This window comes from Macrobrachium rosenbergii, chromosome 59 (genome assembly GCF_040412425.1).
Source record: "Macrobrachium rosenbergii isolate ZJJX-2024 chromosome 59, ASM4041242v1, whole genome shotgun sequence".
NCBI lineage: Eukaryota > Metazoa > Arthropoda > Malacostraca > Decapoda > Palaemonidae > Macrobrachium > Macrobrachium rosenbergii.
The window spans coordinates 38,046,982-38,074,613 of record NC_089799.1 but is presented as its reverse complement, the minus strand read 5'-3'; the positions used below and the strand labels follow the sequence as shown (position 1 = coordinate 38,074,613).

At 37.8% G+C, this 27,632-nt stretch overlaps 1 protein-coding gene across 5 annotated transcripts in view; it reads right to left on the bottom strand.

Moving 5' to 3' along the window:
- LOC136837732 (very long chain fatty acid elongase 7) overlaps positions 1-27,632 on the bottom strand; it is a 483,891-nt gene that overhangs the window by 62,886 nt on the left and 393,373 nt on the right. Inside the window, exon 1 of one of the 5 annotated variants that reach the window (XM_067102652.1) lies at positions 15,067-15,514. The exons of 2 other annotated variants lie outside the window; for them this stretch is intronic. The gene's annotated coding sequence lies outside the window, so the exon portion shown is untranslated. Of the gene's footprint in view, positions 1-15,066; positions 15,515-27,632 lie in introns of those variants that run through there. 2 more of the 5 variants (XM_067102653.1, XM_067102658.1) reach the window with 2 other exon arrangements.

Genomic DNA, 27,632 nt, shown 5'->3' with positions numbered 1-27,632 from the left:
GTTAAAAACTGTAAACCTGCGGATGCCCACCTTCTTATACGCTCCTGCCACTTCGGGGAAAGGGAGAGAGTTTAACTACAAAACTACTCCGGCACGAGTTTGCGTAGTTGAACTAAGGAGCCAGCTAAAACCCCAAATTAATTTGAAATAAAAAAAAATCAAAATCTTGAGGATGGTATCGTCGTGAAACATCTGCCCTTGCAGTGACCGCGTCCTGAGAGAGAGAGAGAGAGAGAGAGAGAGAGAGAGAGAGAGAGAGAGAGAGAGAACGGAGCGCTTAACCACATGTCTCGGCTCTGCACAAGCCTTCGGCCCCTACGTCTACGTAGGTACCTCAATCTTCTCAACCTATAGGCTATTCCGGCATCTTAATCACCAAGGTAAGGGCGAATGGGCGTAAGGGGGGGGGATGGGGAGGAGGGAGGGGGCGCAGGAGTAAAAGTGACGGTGAAAGTCTTTTGCTAAGGGTTCATAGAATCTTATTTCCTTCGTATAGGTTGTCGCCGTCATGTTAACTGGTGTTCACGCACAATGAGAAGGAAATTTCGCTGATACTAAAACCAGACCAACATGAAAACCTATAATTAAGTCAGTTTTTCGAAAAAAAATTATATTTAACCTTGTTTTTCAAATGTTTTAAATTCAAAATGCGTTCGGCAAAGTGTCCAACAATTTACACACAAATATACGACAAATGAAGAGAAACGGAGTAACTGACACTGCGACGATGGAGCCCTTTCACCTACACTGAGTGAGGGAGGGAGGGAGGGAGGGAGGGAGAGAGGAGGCCCCATGGGAAAAAAAAAGGTCGAGAAAATGGAGGAGGGGGAAGTAGGAGACAACCACCGGGAACTCAACACAACTGGGTTCTTCCAGGCTCCGCTACATGCTCCATGTGCAATCTCACCTTAGACCACTTTCCACATCTAACCCAAACCATCCTCCTTTCAACTCCTTGACACATGCACCGACCTACGCATTCAATCGCGTGCCCTAGACCTCATTCTAACGACGGCGACCTTGACTCAAAAAACAGGTGGTTAAGTGGGCAAAACCAGTTCAGAAATTGGGGAGTGAGCGAGAGCTTCGGGGGGTGGGTGGATGGATGGAGACAATGTGGAAAAAAAATTACATAACACGTCATTTCATTTCCTGCAAAACCCTTTGCCTTCAGTGGATTCAACAAGCCATAGGACTAGCCTAAATCACAAGTCGAGTGATACACACACGTGTATATATACATCATATAGCCTATATATATACATATATAAGTGCATATATATATATATATATATATATATATATATATATATATATATATATATATATATATATATATATATATATATATATATATATATAGCCTAAAGAAGTGTTCATGACCTTGGTGCTTTCGAATGCTGGTCGTCTACAGGCAGGAAAACGTCTGTAACATCAGTCTGGGGCGAGTCACAAAGCTCTTCCTGATAAAGTGAAACTTGGTCAAGGTCGGAAGCAAGACGAAGAGCCCTCAATTATAATTTCATCATTTTTGCTTTCAATATTTCCATGCATCACGAATTCCATCCTAAATAAGCTGAAATCATGATGAAATATATCACATGCTCAGACGTTAATTCTAGAAAATCTCTAACACTGACTTGAGTCGGAACACAACGTGGGTCGAGCACACTGTGGTACATTTATGCCAGGTAGAGCACCTCTCATTAATAGTACAAAAACGTTGGAAGCAAGCAGCGTTTTCTCCAACCTTCAGCTGCAGCAATAAAAGAGAAAATGAGTGCCTCCCATCAAGGTCAATGGGAAACAATATTGGTTGATATATATTTTTCAGTTTCCATTCCGGTGGTACAATTTCGACGTGAAACGTTATTACGCTCAGATAACAGCGGTTGATTACTGCGATGTATATATGGGACAAAAATGACTTCGGTCACTTGGAATTTTTAAAAAATTAAAATCCTAACATCCATAAGTTTAGTTTCAAGATCTTCTCACATCCTTTTCGACAAGCCAACGGAGGCAGTGACACAACGGGGCATCTCCTTCCCGATCTCAGCAAGCCTAAGGATTTTTACATACATACATTATATATAATCTATGATAAAGCTTACAATTGTAAGTAAATGTGCGCGCGCGTCTCCCACGCCACTTACGAGATCTATAATATACATATACATACACACACGCATACAAGTGCATCCTATAAAACGACGTCAGTTGAAGAGCTGCAAAATTTTCCGAGGCAAGAGCAAAGGGTTCAAAGATCCTTTCTCAAACTGTGTCTCTACTCTCCTCTCCTCTTAACTTTCCAACCTTTGAAGGAGACACTAACGTAAAAGCCAACCTTCCTTGCCTCTGCAAATCTTCAAATCTTTTGGGGGGATGAAGATGCTAGCCACATATTCTTTCCTATAGCTCATACAAATTCTTTAATGAAACTGAGTGCTTGCTAAAAAATAACAATAAAACTGCCTTTCGAGTGGCTCATCATAAAAACGGGGATGACAAAGCTAAAATTTTTCTATATATAAACGGAAGATCTTGAATTGAACATCGATAACCACCGAGCAGCCTTGACTAAAACAAGCCTAAAGACTTTATAATAAATAATTATATGTTTAAATAACAGAAGTATGGTAATTTGATGGCCTATCACCGTTTTTGGTCATTTACGTTTTGGCAAACCAATGCGGTCAGCATATAAAACTTACCTTACTGCTCAGGTATATAAAAAAATCAGGGTCACTGTTAAAGCCGCACAACACGTGATAGTTATAAAAAAGTGAATTACAATGTATAATAATAAACGTGAGTCCAATTCATCGTTACACATAAACGAAGTTAATTTAAAGAAAACATGTTAGGCAATTAACGGGCTCCAAATAAAAATCTATTCTACACCATAAAATCGAATATACATTTAGCTCATTCAAGATTAAGTTATACACTCTACCGCATCAGTAAACCTTAACTCACAGTCTAGAAACGAAAATCTTTCGCTAGGTGTCTCTGACACACTGAGCTGAATTTCACATTCACGTTGACACCTAGGCCTTATAATCGACACTGTTTGGTATCTGGAAAAGACAGGATTCACTTCAACTCCTACCCAAGGGTGGTACTGAAGACCTTGAAACTCTGAACACACAAGTTTCACAAGAAAAGGTAACAAAACAAACACCAACAAAAAGGAGTGAAAACTTACTTGACACTAAACTGGACACAATCCCTATTAGACAGAGGCAGGAGCGCACACTAGTGCACTAGGGAGGGGGTGTGGTAGGCACGGGGGACACCTCAAAGAGGCTAAGGCCAACTAGAGAGAGGAGCAACATTCAGCATAGCCTACTCAAGTAGCTGTATCCACGCGTGGTCTTTGCCACTGAATCTCACGGCAATTCTATAGTCTCTCACCTGCCATACACACAGCTACATTATTATATATATATATATATATATATATATATATATATATATATATATATACACACGAGTATATATATATGAAATGTGTCCAACTTTCAGCATCAAGCAATTTTCCCAAAAAAGGGGGTTGGCTGCCAAGTTAACAACTGTAGTGGTATTTGTCCTATTCACTGTACAGAAATCTTTATGTGCAAAAAACTTCCCTAACACTTCATACACCTACACAGAAGGTTCTTTGGCAGTGAAATTGCCAAATATTTCGATATAGGCTACCTAGCTTGGCACAAAAATCGACAACTTATTTAACAATAAGGGATCAATCAATTTAAATATAAGTATGGAATGTTGTATTTATCTTCATTTATGTAGCCATTACAGAATATCGTGTTGAGGTTTGTCTATTACATCACGGAATTACTCAAAAACCTCCCGAGAGAGAGAGAGAGAGAGAGAGAGAGAGAGAGAGAGAGAGAGAGAGAGAGAGAGAGAGAGAGAGAGATTGGATGATTTGAAAATCGCCCAGGAGGAAGTTTATGAAGTCGATAACCGCCACACAAGAGGGAAAATAAGAGAAAAAGCCACGAGGCGCATTCCCACATGGGGGAGGGAGGAACGGCAGACTTGTGGGGGAGGAGAGGCTGTTGGCTGAACCCAACAGGCAATATAGGTAACAGTTGGAAGTTATGGCCACCCCACGGCAAGTACATACTGGAAATAATAATCCTTTGCAGAGGCAAAGCCGTAACGGTGCGGTGGTTGCAGTTTAAAATTCCTGGTGGCTTCCATCACACTTTCGCTGCAAAGCACCAAGTTTGTAGCCCCTCACACGAAAATGTAGCTTTCGAATCCCAGGCCAATCTAACAATTAAAATATGCTTCAGTAGGAGTGCAGCTTATAAAATTGAAGAATGATCCCTAAAGCTGCCTTCCCTTTCTGAAAAAGCGTCAGTCAACAGCTACAAATGTATCGACTGACGCGTTACATATAGTATGTACAAAATATTTGAAAAGCGAGCGCGCGTTCGAAAGGGAAGACTGGGCAGATTGTCACCTGCTCAATCCACTGTACAAGGTCACTATACAATCGCCACCTCCTCCCCAACCACACCAAATATTCTTACTCTATCTATCCCTACCCTTTCCTATCACTTCTGTTCAATGCTCACCTTTAATAACCTCTTATTCCCCAGCCACCCTCCTCTCCCGCTCAGAAAACTCTGACCACCACTAATGTGCTCGTGCGCGCGCTCTCTCTCTCTCTCTCCATATTTCGACATCACCAGATATACAGCAACACAAGTATTTAAGAGTTAAGCTGCTGACCTTGAATGTGGTTTGGCGAACTTAAGATAAATGCAAGAAAAATGCAAAAAAAAAAAACTCATAACATTTTTTTTGTATAAGAAACGCAGACAAAGTCACTAATAATAGAAAAAAACTATAAACGACGCCCTGGGAAATGCAAGCAACCCAACACCAAAAAAGTATGCTGTCACTGGTATATTTAATTTGAAATTATAAAACAGCCTAGTACGACAACCACCCACTCGTGACTTGAAAAGCAATCCAAATACGGCACGATCTGCACACCAAAGACGACACGTGTGCCAGAGGAATGGCCAGTCAACGAACTTGATACAGATGCAACAAGAGTAGCAATCTCTCATCCAATCTTAAGAGCCTTTCCCACTACCAGCCCTTCCGTGGCGTTAAGTAAAAAGGAGTGCATTATTTCGTACACAAATCGAACTCGGCCTTGATGCCGGCTTGGGATGTTGAAGCCAAGCGTGTGCAGAGGTCATGCATGGGAGTCAAGAAACATATTACCCTACTTGTGTGCGTCCGTGCTGCTGCATGTGCAAGTCTGTGTTACTAATAATGTGAAAGCAATGGTCTCATGTGACAAAGGGGTTGCTAAAACACAGCCCAGCCCGTTTAAATTAAGGGTGAGATCCCGACGCGTGCTACTTGGAGAGACATGTGACGAATACTAGGGTAACCTCCACCCCCATCAAGTCCTCCTTTATGCAGAGCGCATGAATGAGAAATGAAGGGACTCTTCAACATGAAGTGGTGGGATGGACTGGAGGAGACAAAAGGAAATTAAGTAATTGAGGGCCATTCTAGCCAGCGATTGTCACTCGCCGCTGTCACTTTCCTGTCATTTTGAATGTCGCCAATTAGCGAACAGGAAGAGCTTGCGGAGTATAAGGAACACAAGTCTTGCACTTAACGGCAATGATACACGACAGAGAGCCAAATGACATCGCAGAATAGTACACAAGGGAAAAACACTGAAGGAATGGCACTTTAAAAGCGAACATCTCTTCAACTTCATTAGAAGAGCATGCTTCGATCTTCTCAATTTTATTCGCTTCCTAAAATAACGAAAACGGAAAAGTTCATTCATCTGTTTCACACTCGCACATTCACTATCCATGAGCAACTCAAAATCTCACTGGGTGTAAAATATAATCATTTGAGAGTCAACATGGCCACTGACAGACTATACTAGAAACAATACGTTTTCTTTAACGGAAGCTGACGCCATGGCAAAACCCAGGATCAATCCTGAGCAAAACGTACGTCATCTGCGTCTTACAATGCAAATTTTACAATCGACCACCGGCCCCCTTTTTGACCAGACCCAGGATCTTAACTGGGGATTCGTTTCATAGCCCACACCAGCCACTCAAAAAATTCACAAGCACTGACAAGCAACCCTAATCCTTTCCCCCAACTAACACGGCTCCCCTGGACAAGGACTGTAAGTACCTCTGCTGAATCACTTATCACTTCAGGTAGACAACCCAGAAGGTTCCTGCACCAGGAACATCAATTTAATTTCTCTCTCTCTCTCTCTCTCTCGTTAATGCTAGCTCAATTCCAGCATTAACCGATTAGTGACTATTTAAAGCTTCTAGACTGTTAACCGGAAGTCAGAAATTCATATAACCAGGCGATGAAGAACTTTAATAAACGAGAAATCCCCGAAATGACTCATCCCACAAGATCCTTTTCGATGACCATCGGCTTTTTCCCGGAGAGAAAAAACATGGGTCAAATACTTTGGCAACAAAACACCCGAATTTTTTGCGCACTTCGTGACCACTTTTTAGATCAACGGAGACTAGTTTTTGCCGACAGCATAACTGTCTTCTCAGTCAATAAAACAGTAACAATGGAGAGATTCACCTATGCTACAATGCAACTTACATAGCGCATACCTCCAGTTTCCCGGGTACAAGGACAAGTAGTCTACGGTACTCATTTTTGTGTTCACTTGACGAGAAGTCTGGGAATGGGACGTTAACAAGATAACTTAATACATTGGTTTTCTTCCTTTTGAAGTCGAAAATAAAACCACAGTTAAAAACGAAAGGCCAATAAATTAAAACTCGGATTTAAAAAAATACGTTTAGCCCTTAATGCTCAGCATACAAAATCCTACGAAGAACGCTCTCAAAAGAATGACAAAAAAAATATATATATAATATTTTGTTAGCGATGCAAGCCACAAAATGGAAATAAAAAATCACAATATAGTTTGAAAAAATTTATGTTTGGTTTTATGTGCAGCCCTCCACGGGGATAATTCCCTCTCTGGCGGGCCCTTGTACGTTTTCAAAATTAGGTGCTTCTTATGTTTTATAATTGTCTTTCAGTGTTTTCTCGTCAGTGTCGTAGCTCCTGCAGGACAGGAGAACCTTTAGTACTTTTCTTTTTTTATTTGCTCTCTGCTTATTAAATTGCATAGAAGATTATTAGTCAAAGCTATGTAGGCCTATGTCACTGTACTCCACAGGTTCAACAATGTCAAAACCGAAAGCGCTATGACAACTTAAAAAAAAAAGTTGTACCCTTTTCAATGATCAAGCTACATTTGCTACTATTTACCAGTTCAAAATATGATACAAAAATCCTGCATACCAATATGATACAAAATCCTGCATTTCAGTGTAAATGCAACATGGCCCATGCTGTGGTGCAAACCAGACGGGGAAGAAAGAGGTTATCCCCGAGAGCCCGTGATCCCAATGCCAGGGACAAACATGACAATCCATCGGTACGTGATGATAATTCGGAGGACTGACACGAACAAATTTGTCATACCAAAAGCTGCATAAAGCCTAAATGGGTACATGAGGGCTCCAAGGAATCCTGTCATCCCAAACACTCAAAAATAAATTTAATTACAATATCTAACACAAATATCCGGTGCAGGGAATAAACATGACCTTTAGGAAACCTCTCCCACGACCAGGCCATAACACTCAAATGGGCTACAGGCATATTCTCCCCTACGACACTCAGAGCGCGTCAACAGGAGGAAGCATGTAAGAAAACTTCCCCTCTGGAGGAAGTGAATTCCTTCTGCCAATTCCTGGGTGAACCACTAGTGAAGTAGGCCACCAGGGCCAACCAATCCTACTCCCCCATTCCTTTCCTTCCCACTGGATATGCCCTTCTTCCTTCTGACATCGTGCCAAATGCACTCTAAATATGGGAGCAATACAACGCCTCCCAGATCGCTCACTTCTATTTATGAAATACAAGGTATTCTACTGAACCCCTGTGGCAATGCACAGTAGGTTAACAGCGAGGCCTTAAGAAACCTGTCTACACCTCCACGCATTTCATTCAAGGGCGCCCATGTGATGCGCGCCATTCAGTACGAGTCGTGTGGTGTAAGTCAAAATGGAATGGTTTAATACAAATCAGTATAATGAAATGGGGATACACATTAGACCTACCTACCGTAGTGTTGCTAAGGTTACGCATAAACACCAGGGTGCTCTAACCCCATGATAAAACAGAAATGATCAATAGCTTTCCATTACACTGCGTTAAATATAAGGCAAGAAGAAATGAATTATTATGGACAATACACGGGGTAAACATTTCATACTAATACTGAAATTGATTTTTAGACAATACGATAAAAGCTCAAGATACGAAAATAAGAAATGGTCGCAAACACGTTTACTACAAACTGGTTGTTTCGATCTTTCACACGCGAACTTGAATATTGGAAATGTAAACACGCCCTGAATCGTCAATACGCCTACGCAACTAGTGGCTGAATGCTGTTCTGCAACCCACTACGGAAGAACTGGCGTGCAACGTTATTTCACCTGTACGTCCTTCACATTATTACTACCACTACTCAAATACTCATTACAACTGCGCAGCCACAGAGTAAATATACTTTAAATAAACTCCCACACCCTATATCCTCTACGCTTACCCATAATCCCAAAACTGCACTGCCAGGTAATATCCCCAGCGTTCATCAAAATCGACTGTTAAACGGGCAATTTGTAGTTTGTCATTCTTCTAAATCACTCGAGTTCCTTACTCCTTGGTTCAATGGCACTGTTTAACATACGTGTGCATATATATATATATATATATATATATATATATATATATATATATATATATATATATATATAATTATATATATATATAAATATATATATATATATATATATGCACATATATATATATATATATATATATATATATATATATATATTATATATATATATATATATATATATATATATATATATATATATATATATATATATGCACAAGTTACAATCCATTATATACAGTAAATTGACATTCAAGAAAAATTAGCGAGCAAATGTCCATCTCTGTCACGTCCCCAAGAGAAGAATCCATGTCCTATAGGTCTCCAAAACTGGGACATTCGCCCAGCAAATGTCTCAGTGTCAAGGGCACAGTGCAGTGGAGGATTTTCGCCTGACATCAAGAACCCATGAGTGAGTCCTGTACGTTCAATCCTTAGCCAGCTTAGCATGGAGGGGTATGACAAAGGAGGTACTGATGACGTGATAGTGCGCATCTTTTAGTTTGTTTCAGTTATTCTCAAATGGATTGCCATTAGGTTTTTCATTTATATATGTATATATATATGTATATATATATATATATATATATATATATATATATATATATATATATATATGTATATGTGCGTGTGGGGGGGGGGTTACTGGTATGAGTACTCACTTAGCAGATTAGCCTAATATTCAGAACGATTACAATAAATATTCAAATTACATACAGGCCTATCTAGGTAAGAAAGAAACTTCAAGAGAGAGATTCCTATTAAGCCATGCTAAAGAAACTAACATTGATTTCAATATTCAAATTAACTGATTTCAATAATCAAATTAATTTATAAAAACAGTAATAACAAAAGGATATCAATCTTATCCACATATAAAAACAAGCTTACTGGCTAGATAACGAAGAGCATTGACAATTATATGCAGACATTAAAATGGTCCCACGCGGAAGCTAAGTCATTCATTTGTACCCCACGTGCAATACCATTTGCGTTAGACTTACGTCAAAAATACACTAATGACTTTATGGATTTATAAAATACTCACTCCCGGTTCCATAACGGTCAGGAACTGAACAAACTTGATGATAACACCTAAGGAGGTCAAACTACTATATATAGCCCCACTCTACACGGGAGCCTCAAGAAATGACAAACACCGATAATGATCGGGATGGCAGATGTTGATGGAAAATCTGATGTAGCCTAATTATGACAAATTTTGTCAGCAAACTCAATGAAGCTTTTAAAAACCGAGGGACTGCACACGGAAACCATAATCAGTTTTACAAAATGTGGAACGAGAGGGAGATACTACGAAAAGAAGAAATTACTTGGGAACAATTTTCCAAAATTATGAACAAATATGCCACCCTAAAAGATGGGTGGTAATTTATTACAAATACACATTCTGTCATCTGTAAAATGATGGGTGGTAATTTATTACAAATACAAATTCTGTCATCTGTAACATAACTTTAAAACAAAATTAAAAATGCATTTCATAAGGTTATCTTAACCATTACGTGTATGAGAGCTAAGCTAGTAAACAGAATTTAATTACACAGTGCGTTCACTCACCTACGAACACTAACACGCGCGCACACATCTTTCTCCCTCTCATATATATATATATATATATATATATATATATATATATATATATATATATATATATATATATATATATATATATATAAAGCAAACACACTCGGACATTTTACATATAGGCTATGTATATGTACTAGTATATAGACAGATGCATAGATAAATAAGTAGATAAAGTAACTTCCAAAAGGTTACATAAAGCTGCATACAAAATGGCCACCAGTAAGTCTTCCATGGGTTAGTTAGTAAATTATCAATTATATGATTTTTAGACTGAAATGTTAAGGTCATGAATCCACGGAATCAGGAGGACCATGAACGTAGACTTCTTCCCTTGGCATGGAACATCACTTTATCACTTTCCCACATAGCAACGATCTCCTGTTATCACATTTGCCTGACTTTTTAAGCAGAACTTTGACTGTTACTGCGTGGCCGCTTATTTTTCCCACAGACAACTCAAAAAAATGTGGGGCTGACTGGGCATCAATTCTATACGATCGTAAGAAATGAGTAAATATGGCAAAACCTTGAAAAAATACAAATGTTTTCAGTATCAATCCCGTGTTCTTGTCTAATACATACGAAAAGAAATAACAGATGGTACGTCATTAACACACTAAATAAATAAACAAACGATTCTTTCAACTTTTTAGATTAATCCAATCCCTCACTAAAAACAACACTGAGTAATTTACAGCTACACTACAGCCTGGGTAGCGTGCACGTCATTTAATTACACATAAGTACTATTCCTTATACACTCTCACAAACTATTATACACACACACACACACGCATCCATCTACTCTGGTCAAAGACAGAAGTGAAAGACTCCACCAAGAATTATTCTTTTATATATAAGATTGAGGAACTGAGCGTCACGTAAAAACAACACATACGTTCACTAACATAAAACCTTATGATTTAAAAAATACGGGTTCCCTGTTTAATCCATCCAAGAAAGCAGCATTACAGATATAAATAGAATCCATTCTCAACCAAACGGATTAACTATGAAGGTTTTGGAATAAAAAGCTCACGACCCAGGTTCTCATGGATACCGTAACATTGGCTACAAACAAAGAAGGCTCCCAGGGTCTAACCTGCCACCCACCACACTTCCTTTCGCTCTCTTCTATTTTAAAACCGGTAACGAATAAAACCTACCGTCTAGAAAAAAAAATAAAGGTTAAAAAGGAAAAGTATTCCAAATCGCTAACCAGTAACTATACTCAAACCCACGATAAACACACACACATATATAAATATATATATATATATACACACATATGTGTATATATATATGTGTATATATATATATATATATATATATATATATATATATATATATATATATATATATATATATATATTATATATATTAGCTAGGCAGGTTAAGAGGCTCAAGAGGAGTGAAAGTCCAGCTGAGGGAGTAGGCTAAGACAACCAAGTGAAGGTATCAAATGAAGGTAGAGCAGCGAGCTTCTCTGTATCAGTAAAAAGCCACTTTTCCAATATCAACAGTCACTGTGTGACCTTTGATATGACTATCAATCCTCTTTCCGTGCTGCATACAATTCTATATCAGTCAAAGCGAGTCGCACAGTACTGCTTTGTCGTATGTCACTTGTACTGCTACGACGCGTTTTTTTTTTAATTCAACAGTGAAAGGGAAAGGAGCTTTGGCCAACTAAAATTTCCAAGTTAGGCCTAACTACGCCATCGGGGCTAACGGCGGCCATGCAAAAATAATTTTTCTACACTTAAGGTGGGACCCTAGGTAGTGTTCTAACAACTAGATACATAAAGCACTCCTTACATCAACGGAAGCGCACTTCATTGTAAGGAACCAGGTATTCGTTCCTTCTCATACAGGTTTGCTGAGAGAGAGAGAGAGAGAGAGAGAGAGAGAGAGAGAGAGAGAGAGAGAGAGAGAGAGAGCAACGAACTTGCTCACTCCATAACTTTACATTAGGTCCATACATGTTAAAATAACAGAAGTATGCGCTAAATCATATTCTTTACAAAACATTACTAGTAGATAGCACATCAATGCTTTCACCTCACCAACTAACAGTTTAAAGTCAAGGACTAACCCATCTCTTACTTCTAAAAAAAATGTCACCACAAAGTCTTCACTTCTTCACGAACTAATAACGGAATTAAACTAATTTCATTCGCAATCGCCACATAACACTGTAGGTAAGTAAAAGATCACGATTAGATGAAAATTATCACATTCAGAAGTAGAATGAAAAACCCTATCTCCAACACGGCAACTCTACTAGTCAACAGAGCAAAAGTAAAAGTAACCATCAAATATCACTACCAGTTCGTCTACACTGGGTTACAAGACATGAGATAGTTCTCCTCAGAACGTACGGCTAAAGTGAAATGTAGAAAAAAATTTTACATTAACGATAACTGCTGGATATTGAACCTCATCATACACCTCAATGAGGGGAATGAGGGGAGGAGGAGGAGGAGGAGGAGAGAGATTGTACTATTCGGTGTAACACCAGACGTTCAACGAAAGAAACAAATCTCAATTACTGCTAGATGAAAGCAAGCAAGGTACTAATCACACGTATCAAAGTCTAAACCGTCACTCTAGTAACCTATTTAATAGTTAGACCAATCTAAGATTCTTACAACAAAATGTCGAGTGAAACAGAAGCCATGTTCAATACACAGTAATTTTATTCTTCTTATTATTTTCGTTCGCTACCATATGGCAAACACGAACTTTACGTTAGCGTATCTACACAGAATCTACATAATATAACTACTTTCGGAATTCAACTTGCAAATACTAAAGTGCTAACTTTTTATTGTTAGGATGAAATGGTCTAGAATAAACATCCCAAATTTTTAAAATGGTCTAGAATAAACATCCCAAATTTTTAAAACAATCTTGATTTAATAGGAGTAAGAATTATTACGATATTGGTTACCCAAGTCGGTTTATACACGAAAAATAAAACCTCGACCAGAAATATCAATAAACGTATATTACACGACTTATTTTGACAATACTGCTCAGCTTCTCGAGGAAGATAAAACACTGCCTTTGGAAAAAAAAAAAAAAAAAAAACACGTCATACCCGGTAAGCATTAGTTCAAATGTAAGGACGGGGTCACACCCAACATTTTCTGGCTGGATACATGACAGATATCCTATCAACTGACAATCGTGTTATATATATATACATACATACACACACACACACACACACATATATATATATATATATATATATATATATATATATATATATATATATATATATATATATTACGTAACTCCCCATCAGCGCCGTCAGCCATAAACTCCTATCCCAACTGTTCAGTTTCCTTCTCGTCCGCCACACCGATGCAGAAGCACCGTGCAAAAGAACGTTTATACACTGCTACAATGGAATGAAGTTCCAGTGCCTTATATCGTAGATTCTTGTTTCAACTTATATATTTTGTCTCAAAACCTGATATAAGTACAATTACGGCTTTGGGATAGTTTTAAAACTGGAGAATGATCATAATAACGCTATGTTAAAAACAGAAATATTGAGCTGTCTAGCATTACACGATGACAACCGAAAACTGCCAGTTACCTAGATCTTGCTACAATTTTGGACTTACTATTAGGGCAAAATCAACATTTCTAAGAGACATCCTCGTGCACCAAACCCCATTACCAAAGTCATGAAAATAAAGGCATATCGAGTTTTCTTTCTTTAATAAAAACGCGCTTGTACAATTATGGCAACAGCGCAACCTTATCTCTGTCCCACCTCATCTGCGCCCGATGGTTTCAAAGAGTTCTTGAAAGTCAGCTTGAGCGTTGGAGGCCTTTCAACTAATACTTATATAAATGATTTTAACTTCCCAACAAACACACGCTTAACAGATAACTTTCAGGAACTATATTTAACTCGGTCAATCATCATCTTTCGTTTAATTAATTAGTATCATGGCAATCGTGTACACATTTCAAGCCATTCAGCTATTGGCTCGAAATCATGTTCTCTTTAGGATACTGCAATTGATATTTTCAGATACTGCAATTGATATTTTCAGATACTGCAACTGATATTTTCAGGAGCCGTATCTCTAAAAATGGTAGGATAAAGCAAAACTTTGGCAGACGCCGATTGAAGCAACGTCTATGTTTTAAGCGTCGCCCCCGCCCCCCCAAAAATGTAAACTAGAGACTGGGCCATTCGAGAAATAATTTCGAGAAGTCTTCTTCACTTTGACAACCTTCGTTCCCACCATCATCGGACGGGCGTGCTGTACTGAACATCTGTGGCGTTCGCATAAACAGCCCGGGTGGAAGGAGGCGGCAGGTTGCTGCCTCTTCACCGGAAAGAAAAAAGGTGTGGTTCGCTTTGAAATAACACTGGTTCCCACCTCGTAACCTTTCTCGGCCACTTTTAAACTCCTAGTTTGACTGCACTAGCTGGCCAATTTGAAACGGGTTACACTAGGCGAATCTAGCACAGAGATAGACAGGATGGGCGGAAAATCGCTCTCATGCAATAGGCAACGGCCATGTGGCAAAGGCGCGGCAGATGTGTGCAGCCTAGCCTTTTAGACATAGCTTAACCACAAGTTAGTTCCATTACAAGGAGTCATAATTTTACTCACCTGTCAGGTTCGAAGTGACGCCACACACTACACTGTTTGAAGTTTTTCGTAAGAATATATTTAGAAGATGACGGGAAGAAAGGGATGAAGATTTCAAAATACCGGCATAATCCAAAGCTCCCAATTCCTTCGTTAGTTTTCTTATGTGAAAAACTGAGTAAGTTTCGAAAAATGAACCACGGCGGAGAGGAAATGGTATAAAAATAGGTCACTTGCGACAGAGGAAACACAAGGAAGGAATATGAAAAGTAATGTTCCTTATTTTTCTTTTAAAGAAGAACGCCAATCGGGAGAAAAGTATACATAAAACCAGTGTTGGAACCAACGGGACGAACGACAGTCACACTTCCACCCTCCACCGCGGGTTCTCGTACACTGCCTGACTCATCTGGCAAACACAGCAACTGCCGCCGCTCTTTTACTCCATGGACTCAGCTCTCCCCCAACCTCGAACTCCCTGGCACCCACCACACGTCCAAACACCCCCTCTCCCCTCCCCCAGAAACTCCCTCCAGCGGCAGAAACACCCACCTTCACACCCCACCATCAAACTACCCCAAACCCTCCCCCTATCCTAATCCTTGCAACAGAATAACGAAAAAATTCTGATGGCGTTATTACATAATGGTGGTGGGCAGTACTTACTGAATGTGACGATCATTACCATTAGTTGTATGCCATTATCATTCGTTGTAGTAATTATTAGTAATTGTTCCGTTAGCAGCGACGAGCCGTTACCGCCTATAGTGTAAATGATTATTTTTGGTAGATTTTTAATGAGAATATGAAACATTATCAATGTGTCTCCACAACCATACAGATTAAGCACAAGCTTTTTACATGAGGACAAATATCCCCGTGCAGGAAACTTCCAAAACAGTAGCCTCTGCTTCATACACATACGCAGAATACTTATCAGCATTACATTACATTACATTTACTTGCTGCGCAATTTACCCCTTATACAACATTTCTCTTGCTTCCTGAAAGATATATACTATATATATACATATATTTATATATATGTATATACTATATATACATACATATCATATATAAATATATATATATATATACATATACATACATAAATATGTGTGCGTATTCTCGCCTCACCGAGGAGACAAGCGACAGAGCCAACGAATGGAAGGTCAATGGTTCTTGGGTAGCTTCGAGAAAACTGTGTGGCCTTGTAGACATGATTACTGGACTAAATACTTGGTGATTGGTCGACTGTGATGGGCCGCAACCAAGGCATGGGCAAGCAACCTCGCCCAAAAGAAGCTGACTTGAATAATATTTTAATATCTGATTACGTCGCATGCCACGGATGTACCTGCGCTACGTGCCGTGGTAATCGCAAAAATAGCGTCAAAATCAAGAACAAGGCAATAGAAACAACAGCTCTGGTCAAGTGGTTCCACCAGTCGCGACACCTGCTGCAAACAGTCGTTTTTAGATAAAACTTGCTCAGTTCACAACAACACACCAGCCTTGCCCTGAAGAAGAACCCAGCAGGAACAACAACAGTTCATCATCTATAAGGGTTTGTTTTCTCAACTTTTGTCACAAATTTTTTTCCAGTGGCCTTTGGGAAAACTGACACAAACAACCAATATCAGTCAGTTGACCAGGCAGAGAGAAGCACAGCAGAAACTCTTCATCATATATTCTACCTATCATCATGTTCTTTCTCATTTCTAACTCTGGTTTCCTTATGGCACTGATTTGGGTAGAAAATGCACCAGGCAGCAAGTACCATCTAGTTGTCCTCTACATGCATTATATATATATATATATATATATATATATATATATATATATATATATATATATATATATATATATATATATATATATATTATATATATACACATATATATATATATATATATATATATATATATATATATATATATACATATATATATATGTATATATATATATATATTATTTATCACAATGCATATATATAATATATATATATATTGTCAAGTACTTGGTTATTACACAACTAATCACAGATTTCAAAAATATACCTCACTTCAGCCAGATACCTGAACTCTATTAACAAAAAGATTTACGACTGAGTACTCTAAGGGTAACAGTGATCCCTTAAAAAGCTCATTAATCACATGAAAAATCAAACTAAGTTTGTCAAAAGAATTGTGAGATATCCACTATTAAACAAGAAATATACTAGAGTAAAAGGGCATCACTCCATCAAACAACTTTAACTGTTTCCCTGGTCTTACTTCACTTCAGCAAAACTAAAGGAATAAAACATGTTTATCACTTTGCCTTATGCATACAAATAATCCTATTCACTGGTGGCCCATAAATGAAACACTGTTTTTTAAAAACTTTAAATAAAAAAATTTACTTTTAAATTAAAAATTTACAATTAGAATTCACAATCTAAAAAATTTACTATTACTTGAAAACAACACAAATTTTAAGTAATTCTCGAGTCAAATTATTAAACAAAATTAAATCGCAAAACTTTATTTATCAAGAAAATTAAATCACAAAACTTTATCAAGAAATTAAATTAATCAAGCGAAATTTAAACTACCAAGAATTACTCAAGGTTTGAAAAGAAAATCTTAATAAATGAAAATTAAATCAAGTATGCAATGTTAAATCATCAAGAAATATTTAAAATGCTAAGTAAATAAATGTTAAATCATCAACAAAAATCAAGAGATTGCAAACAAGAACACACAAAAATACACAAAAGATTTATTAATAGTAATCTCACCAAGGCAAAAATTGTTTTAACACACCTTATTATACCATGGTAATAATAAGTAAAATTCACTTTACCTTACACAAGCTTGTGAAAACCTTTGTAAAATCACAGGACCTGCAGGATCTCTTGATTCACAAAACACACTTTTTTATCAGGTGCCGTTGCAGCTTAAATTTTACTAAATTCAGATCTCAAAAGCTATATTTAATACCAGTGACCACAAAAATTTTACGTTAATAACTTCTCTCTTTTAAATAAAGAGAGAGAGAGAGAGAGAGAGAGGGGGGGGGAACCACCACTAAAGGTCTCTCTAATCAGAATCAACAAATTTTGGATTCCAGTAGGAAATTAAAACAATCATATGACGTCATTAAGGCATTTTGGGGACGAGATACAAAAGCAACATGTTTTGAATGCAACTGTGGCAATACATGACATAATCGATCATGAGGTTTTACTCTCAGAATTAAAACAAAGCAAAAACCCAACGCAATGCGCTTCTCTTATCTGAACTGCTGACAGATGAAGTGAAACAAACCTTCGCTAAGACACACGTGTTCCTCATATACTACGTTTTTATCAGGAAAGAAACTGTTAATTCTAAATTATGCTATTAAGTCATCTAAAGCATTTATTCTAAATCACTAAGTCTTTGGAGATCTCATACCACTACATACAATATTTCAACAATCATTATCATTACACATAATACATGATAAATAAAAGAGTAAATATATCAAAATTATAGGAGGATATATGTGTATTACAAGGCAGCATCATAAAATATATATATATATATATATATATATATATATATATATATATACACATACATATATATATATCTATATATATATATATATATATATATATATATATATATATATATATATATATATATATATATATATATATATATATATATATAATCACCAATATTAGCGGCTCTAAACAGAGGCTCATCCGCAGGAAATCGAACCCTGACACACTCACTTCGCCTTCCACTCCTATCCTGAGCGCAATCTTGTTTTCTCAATACCAAGGCGTTGTCTTACAAGCACATCTTCACAAACACCAAACCAACACTCTCAAGGTCTTCTTGTGGTCTCTCCTAACACTTCGAAATTATACATTTTTTTTATTCTATTCCTCATCCTCCATTCTGATGCCTTGACCAGACCATCTCAAAACACTAAGATCCATCTTTTCACTTACATCAATCTTTTACCACGTCTATGTATTTCTTATCTAGTATGCCACATAAGTTATACAAACAATCATCTCAACAGTTTCAACCTCCTTTGTTCACAAATTTTCTCTTTGCCTTTAACATGAAAAACTTCATTTTCATACAGGAATGTTGTGCTAGCCCCATATTTTTTTCACCATGGTTATAACCCACCATAGTTGACCAGGTATCAGATACAAAATTCACAGCTTAAGTCAACTAGTTTTCATGAAGTAGGCCTAAATCGCTTCACTGCACCCACAATCGAACTTGGGTCTCTCAGTGATGAGGCACACTGACACATGAGTCCTACCTAACGCTTGCTTTGATTACACCAGGTTATGAGGTCAGGAATTACCTCATTAATCAGTTCATAATAATCTTCGCCAATGGAATTAGGAGGAGGAAATAGTTTCACCCCAGATGTGTGTGTTCGCGCGTATCTTAGCAGGATATTTCAAGACTGGGTGAAAGGAACTTGATGAAACATGCCAGATATATTCATTAAAGGACTGCCTCAGAGTCTGAGAATTATTGGTCAAAGGTGAAGGTCACAGAACAAATTACACTTTTGACACAATAAACTTTCATATGAAAAGAAAAATGATAGAGTCCATTTCATTGCTGAAGAGTTCCACTCAAATACACACAAGAGAAGCATGAGTGGAATGGAGAGAAATGGTCCTAAATATAGTGAAAGTTAAATGAAGGTATCCGAGAAACCTTGGCCCCTCCTTTCTATCATTACTGCCAGACGGGTCTTATTAAGGTTGGGTTAGGGAAGGTCAGGTAACGATGTACCCCTGTGAGTACTGCTATATAGCATATATTTTTAGAAACATTAAGGGGGGGGCACTCAGGTAGGATGCAGCACTGTGGGTTAGACTAGGTTAGGTTAGGTGAGGATGCATTGCTGTGGTTAGCCTTGCCACATTTTTGGTAAGTTCAAAATTTTGTATTTTTGTGTTATTTCAGAGTTTAATATATATATATATATATATATATATATATATATATATATATATATATATATATATATATATATATATATCATATACAGTATATATAGATACACAATGATTATTTCTTTCTTTAATGACCGTTTTTCTCAATTTCGTATCAGTCTTTTTTGTCCAGTAACTGGTTATTCACGAATTTTGCATTTTTTGTTATTTTAGGTTATGTTCCACAAGAAAATAGATATTTATGGGACCATTCGTTGATTCTTCTCCATATCACTTTCTTTGGTCCTCTGTTGAATGGTATTGTTACATTACAGGGCACACTTCCTGAGTTGTCTCTTGCTCATGCGCAAAGAGGGTGGTCAAAACAACACACACACATCAAAAGAGTCGTCATCATTTAGGAATTCAGCTGCTGTAATCGAAACGATGTTGTGCAATGCAGTGGCTAACACCACAACTTTGCAAAACTTAGCCTGCATAGGCCTACGTCTCGGCCTAAAGGTTCGTGATCACTGCGGAACCATCATCACAGTTTTCGAAAAATATTCCATAGGCAATGCTGTTGACACAAGAAGAAAACTCAGGTTAGATTGATGAATGAAATTACTTTTCTTTTTGCTCTAGGTAGTATACATCCCGATGCAAAGATCTCCACAATCGAAAATGTAATATTCGAGTCATATTATTTAAAAACAAAATAACAACAGCAACATGCTCGACGAAACTATAACAAATAATAATGTGCACCTAAATATCCTACGGCTACCTCGTAACCCCACTAGGGTAAACCAATTCTCACGCCTAGTCAGGACATCAGAAATCCTCGGATCGCCCAATACGTTGGCACCTTTTGCCTTCAGGACCAAGTGTCCTTACTACCCTGACTCTCTCTGTCAAGAGACAGGCCCATCCCTTCCTTTGTTGGCTCAGTTAATCGTTCTCCCAGGTAATGTGCCTTACCACTGAAAAGAAAAAAACTGCTGATATTTTTTCTTGCTTAACTTCATTAAAAAGTAAAGACGGGACGTGAAACAAAATCAGGAAGGAAGCCTACTCACGTTCATTTAAACACAACGATTTCTCCCTGCCATGGTTGCTAAAATTGATTGTCTTTTTAATCTTTTTCTTATAATTCAGAAATTTAGAAATTTCTTCAAGATAGGTTTATTTCTCACAAAGTCAGCTTTTCGCAGAGCTGTAGAAACACAATTGAAAGGTTCTATGTGCATTTCACGCAAATTAGTGTACACTGTCATGCTTAACACCCAACAAAACATTTCATGTCGAACTATTAAAAAAAAAAAATACGGGCACCCAACAACAACCCTTTAACAAAGCTACGTCAGAAGGTTTCCTCAACACTGGTTTGCAGAGAAGAAAAGTCTACCACGAAAGTCGATCGTAATATGAGCGGACTCATAAAATGAAGTCAGAAGGTTCAGGTGACCTTTCCATTTCGTTCAAAATTGCTTTAGGTTGGTTACGAGATTGCGTGTAAGGAATTTCCTGATCATTTACATTTAACACATATAAATAAATAAAACACACACATATATATATATATATATATATATATATATATATATATATATATATATATATATATATATATATATATATATATATATATATATATATATTGTAATGCTCTCTATACGAGTTACAGTCTAGAGTAGATATGAGTCATTACACAAACAAATGAGGTAAAGACACTTGGAATCATTACGTAACCAGAGCAATAGGTAATGTATTGAAATATGAAGAAAACATTCAAAATACATAATTACACACATAACACCTGTTCCCTGATAATCAATTAAAAACAACTTAACTTACATAAATAAAAACAAATCTTAACTATACGATATATATATATATATATATATATATATATATATATATATATATATATATATACTGTATATATACTGTATGTGTGTATTAATCAATTTCGTATCTGTTTATAAATCTGTCTCACATGAATATTTAAGGCATATTTTACATGTCTGTGCCTTCCAAGTCAAGGGTGAAACCTAAGTAAGAAAAAATCTGAACCTGAGAAACAACTTCAACAGCAGGAGGTGTAAAGGCTCCATAATATTTCCTCAGTGGTTACTGAAAGGAGAGATGAGATAAGTTTTGGGAAGAATGCGCACGCACGCAGGACGCGCGAGTTGTGATGAGGCCTAGCGACCGGTGATGGTAGAGAAGCTACAGAACAATGAAAGAACACGTAAGTTTGTAACTTTGTAACTTTGTGTGAAGAGTAAATGCAGTCAAGGGTACTACTGATCGGTCAGTGAACGTTGGTATCGATCTCAGAAGAAAGGAAGGTACATGGGAGCAAAATTTTACAGTTGATACTAGAATGAACAACTGGGGAAGAGCAGTGTTGAACGAACTCTTCTTTTATAAAAATGGTGTGTGGCTGTTGACAGTAACGGCTGAAAAACACAATATACGTATGAAAGAAATATGCTTGAAGTTGCTGAGATGACCTGCTTGTGAAATAAATGTGGTATAAGAAGAACTGAAAGGGTGACAAATGGAGAGATACGTAATAGCGTAGGTCAGCGTAGGTCACAAGAGGAATCTGATAACTTTGGAATGGATTGGTAAGTGGAAAGAATGGAGGATGACAGGATGGAAGAAAATGAAGGAAGTCACGGACAGGAAGTGCTTTGTTATCCAAGTCGCAGGAGAGTGCATGAAAGCAAACAATGGATAGCACAGTGTTTGAGGGGGAGAACGATGCCCTACTGATGAGCCTTTTGGGTAGGTGTATGAAGCGGCAAATACTACGCAACTTTATTTCGTTCCTTTCTACTCATTTCATTTCCGTGCTCATCACAGAAATAATATATCAGAAAACATCAAGAATGCCAAGAAAAAATAACAATGTACCGCAGAGGGCAAAAATGATGCGATTTTGTTTTCCAAGTTATACCATTTTGCGCCAACTCAAGTCGAGGAAGATTACTCGAATGGATCAATCAAATCTAGAGACATGTATCCAGGGAATCAGCAACACCAAACTTCAGTGACAACCACTTGCTAAGAAAAGAATGACAAGTGACAGCCGAAGAGCACTAAAATTCGAAGTATTCAGAAATTAAGCAAAATAACATTAATTGCGCATTAGCAATTTAACCGATAAATACTCACAGAACCTCTTGTATGTTCGAAAACAAAAATAAACGACTGCGCACAATAAAATCTATTACACTTGCTTTAGTGTTCAATTGTTACTTTTACCAGGGAGAATATTCGAGTATTAGCTTTTCCTAAGGAAACTAAAATAAATGCATTCAAGAAATAACTCAAAAATATATTCAGTTTTGTAGGTAACCACTTAAAATTCCAAAAAACGGTTCTCAGGCTATTTATCATTAAGTGATTCACATCGATTTCTTGCACTACAATTTAATACATGAATGATACCTAGTTCTTCACTGGAACTGTGGCGCTATTTCTGGACACGCTTAAAATGACTTCCTGTCAGTTTTTTTTTTTTTTTTTTTCCAGTCACAGTCTTCTTACTTCCCCTTGTCACAGCTTTCTAACTCTATGAGCGTTTTACAGCTTTACATAAATCAAGGCTGTAGCATCCAACCGGAAGTTACAGCAAGGAGAAGGTAACGGGGCAACTTGAAAGCCAACGACGACTGACTTTGCTGGGTATCTCGACTCCTTCCGGCACCTCGGCCGAGTGACCGAGTTCGAGGCGAATCTTCCATGGCTTTTTGATTTGGATGACAATTGACTCGACTCGAAAATAATCCTTTCATGTATCTTAAATGGACGAAGAAATGTGTGTAAGATCTCGTACACATATAAGCAGTGCAACGGATGCTTGTCTTTTTCTTGCCTAACACCAGCTCTTGTTGCATCATATTATTCACCTTTGACCCAGAAATTCTGCCTTCGCGCAGCCTTTAGAGAGACCAGTGTTATAATCCCCCCTGTTGTAACTTCCTGTCGAATGCTGGACCCATATATTACAAGCTTTTACGGCTACAATGTGAAGGCCTTCCGTTCCCGTCATTAACTCAAAGTAATGGATGTACGCATTCATTCCTTTTGAAGGACGCGCGTCAAAGAAAATGAGGAAACTTGGAGTTTCGAAGGAAGCCGAGGCTGGAATGTAGATAGCAGTGTCGATCTAACTCTCTCTTATGGAAGCGAGGTGTTGAATCGGTATGAAAGAAAAACGACTGAAATTGTAGAGATGAGCTGCTTGCGGGGGCTTTCCTAGACATTTTGGGGCCCGGGGGGCACAGTCCCATTTGGGGCCCCTCTAATAGGGTAGGAGGCGAGCGAAGCGAGCCAAAACACCAGGGGGGGTACGGGGAGGGGGGCCGCTGTAAGGCTCCCCGGGAAAATTTTTAGAATATGAGCAATTGTAGGATCATTTTAAAGGCACTTGTAAATGCAAATTTTAGAAATTTTATTTCTTAAACTAGGTGTACATTGAATAATTGAAGGTCAGATTAATTGAATCATTTGAATGTGTATTATCTGGGCAAATGGGGCCATTATGGGGGCCCTCAGAGGATAATTAGGACCCCCCATATAAGCAGTAATCAATAGCCTTAGATCGACCCAGCCCTTACCCCAATCAACGTTACCCAACCTCCTCCGATCCGTATGAGAAGGTCTATAATGGGCTCTACGATTGGGAGGGGGCCCCTGGAAAGTCATATTTCTTTTACATAACATTTTTGTTCATAAATTTGGAAATTGGGGTCCTTTAGTGGGCCCCAAACTTTCGGGTCCAAATATAAATGGGGCCCTTGACCATTTTGGGGCCACTGGATTTAGCTTGTCCTGTCATAGCAGCAATGGTTAAATTTCGCATTTTGCCCCGCCCCCCCCCCTCACTTTGGGGCCCGGGGGACGATTTCAAACAGCTCCCCCCTTCTAAGGAACGCCACTGGCTGCTTGTGCAGTATATGTGGCTTTAGAAGAACTGAAAAGGGAGATGAGTAGAGGTGGTTAAAATGATGGCATACAGTAGGTAACAGGGTGGATTACTGTTCTGAGATGGTTCGGTCATGCAGAAAGAATGGAGGATAACAGGAGTTGAAAAGTGTGTACAGTTCGGAAGTACTGGGAAATTTAGTTAAGTTTGGTGCATGGTGCAAATGTTGGTCAATGAATGTTATCCCTGACTAAATTCAAAGTATGATTGTAATAGGTTAATAGAAAATGGGATCCCGTCAACACATTCTCTCCATCGAAAATGCTTCTTGAACTACAAGCAACTCATTCAGAATTCTAGGTGTCATTCCTTAAGGAGGAAGTCTTTCCAGATTTTTGGAGACCTGACTCCCCAGAGGAAATTTTTATTTTTGTATTCTCCCCTTTTGTTGAATATTGTTCCCCTGCTTGGTCGTCAACAGCTGACTCGAATCGTAAATTGTTGTACAAAAACTCGAATTCGATTCAATTTCTTGTTCCAGATCTTCGTATTATTGCACTGGCACCGTCGTTCAGTTATTATTGGGCATGAAAAATAAAACCTTTCCTAATTCTGACCATCCATTGCATCCAGATCAGCCTAGAGTATACTAAGCACTGGCAGTACTAAACATAAAGTTATTATAGTACTCTGGCCTTTCTTTGCTGAGATTCAACATCACTCAGTTCTCTAAACGTTTTTTCCAGCTGTAACCGAATTATGGAATGATCTTCCTCGTCGTGTACTTGAATCGCTGGGACTTCAGAAGTTCTTGCATTGCACAGACAGTTTTATTGAACAGGATCATAAGGGTTTCACAACTGTTTCATCTTATCTGTTATTCATTTACCTAAGTATTTCTTCTTCCGTACTGGGCTGCTTCTCCTGCTGGAGACCTTGGGCCTCTATTATTCTTGTTTCCCGATAATGACAAGGAAGAGGTCATGGAAAGTGAGAGACACGCAACTTCCATCAAGAAACTGAGCTCAGCACAAGGGTAAATGGCGCAGTGCGACTACGGGGACTCGATGAGCTCATGATGAGCCTTTTCAGTAGGTACATGAATCAGTTGATGTTATGGAGGTTTCTGAATAAAGGCTCCATCTCCAAAACAGCAACTGAAATTTGGATGAGCCAGTGATCACTGATTTGTCTTTTCTTAGGAGCCAACCCCATCTCAAGTGAACAACTTATTGTTAAATTATCTATCTATCTATACATATATATATAAAACGTGTGCATGTATAGATGCTAACTAGTTGCATTTCGGCGCAGTTCCTGTCTTCGGAGAATGAAACGCGAATATTCATTTGATGGAGATAACTGAAAATCGGCTCGTGCTCTCTGATTGCTTTTCAGACACCACAGTTCATTCGAAACAAAATCAGTACCAGTAGGTGAAAAGATATTTACATATGTATATATATGTATGTATGTCTATATGTATATATACATATGTATATATATACATACACACATATATATATACTATATATATGTATATATATATACATATATATATTCACATATGTATATCGTATGTGCAGCGATAAGTTTATCGAAAAAAATATTCCACAGTCAACGTGGGAAGAAAAATTAGACTTGCAGAAACCACAGTTGACTTCGTCATCAACAACATGTTCATAAACGTCCTTAGTTCCGTCGCTGTTGCTTCTGTCCTCAATCATCACAAGTATGCAATTATCATCACCGTTTCTATTACTGCCACGACATTTACTCAAAAGAAACAATTGGCACTATCAGTGTCCTTGAACATTAAAGCCAATATTTCGTAAGATTCCGGGAGGCAGCTTATTCGTGTTTCCAATCATGAAGATGTCTGACAAGATCCACGAAGTGTTGACACACTGACTTTAGGCAATGTCACTTCCACCATCGAAAAAAATAATAAAAAAAAAATCGGTCCAGAACGCAGAAGATCCAGTTTTTTTTTCCACCAATGTCAATTCGTATTCTTAAGGTCATTTGCTAGAAAAAAGCGTCAAAGAAATGGGAGAAAAAATGTCTCTACTACAGGGAATGATGACATTTTCGCGGCGCCTTTTTTTTCTTGCCTGCAAAACATCTAGTTTGCATGTGCAGTACACAAGGAAATGAAAAAAGCACGATAGTTAATAAAAATTAAAACGTGATGTTACGTTGGGAAGGAGATGACTGCGAACATTTCAAAACTTTTGAAAGGTGATTACATTATTATCATTACTGGGCGCCAGACTCACACGGCGTTTGACAAAAAAAAAAAAAAAAAAAAAAAAAAAAAAACCATTTTGAATTATTTATTTTTAATTTTCATTATACTACATAAGAAGTCAGAATTGAATTTTCATTGTTGTTGTTGGTCCTGTTGCTTATGATTTTACTCTACGCAGAACTGTTTCGACTTGTTATGCATTATACTACCTATGACGGGGTTAATGCTTTTTAAAGGAAAGGTAAAACGTTCTGTTTTCCAGTTAAGAAAATATTAACCATTCATTAAGTCCACAAGTCTTGTGTCCAAATATATGAAGAAAACACTTCCAAAGTGGACCTTATATCTGCTCATGCCACTTGGTTCATATTCTACCTTGGTGGGCGAAACCCCTTTAGAATCCCAAAGTGTAAACCGCAAGAGATAGCCATATTTTTTCTGTGTGTAAC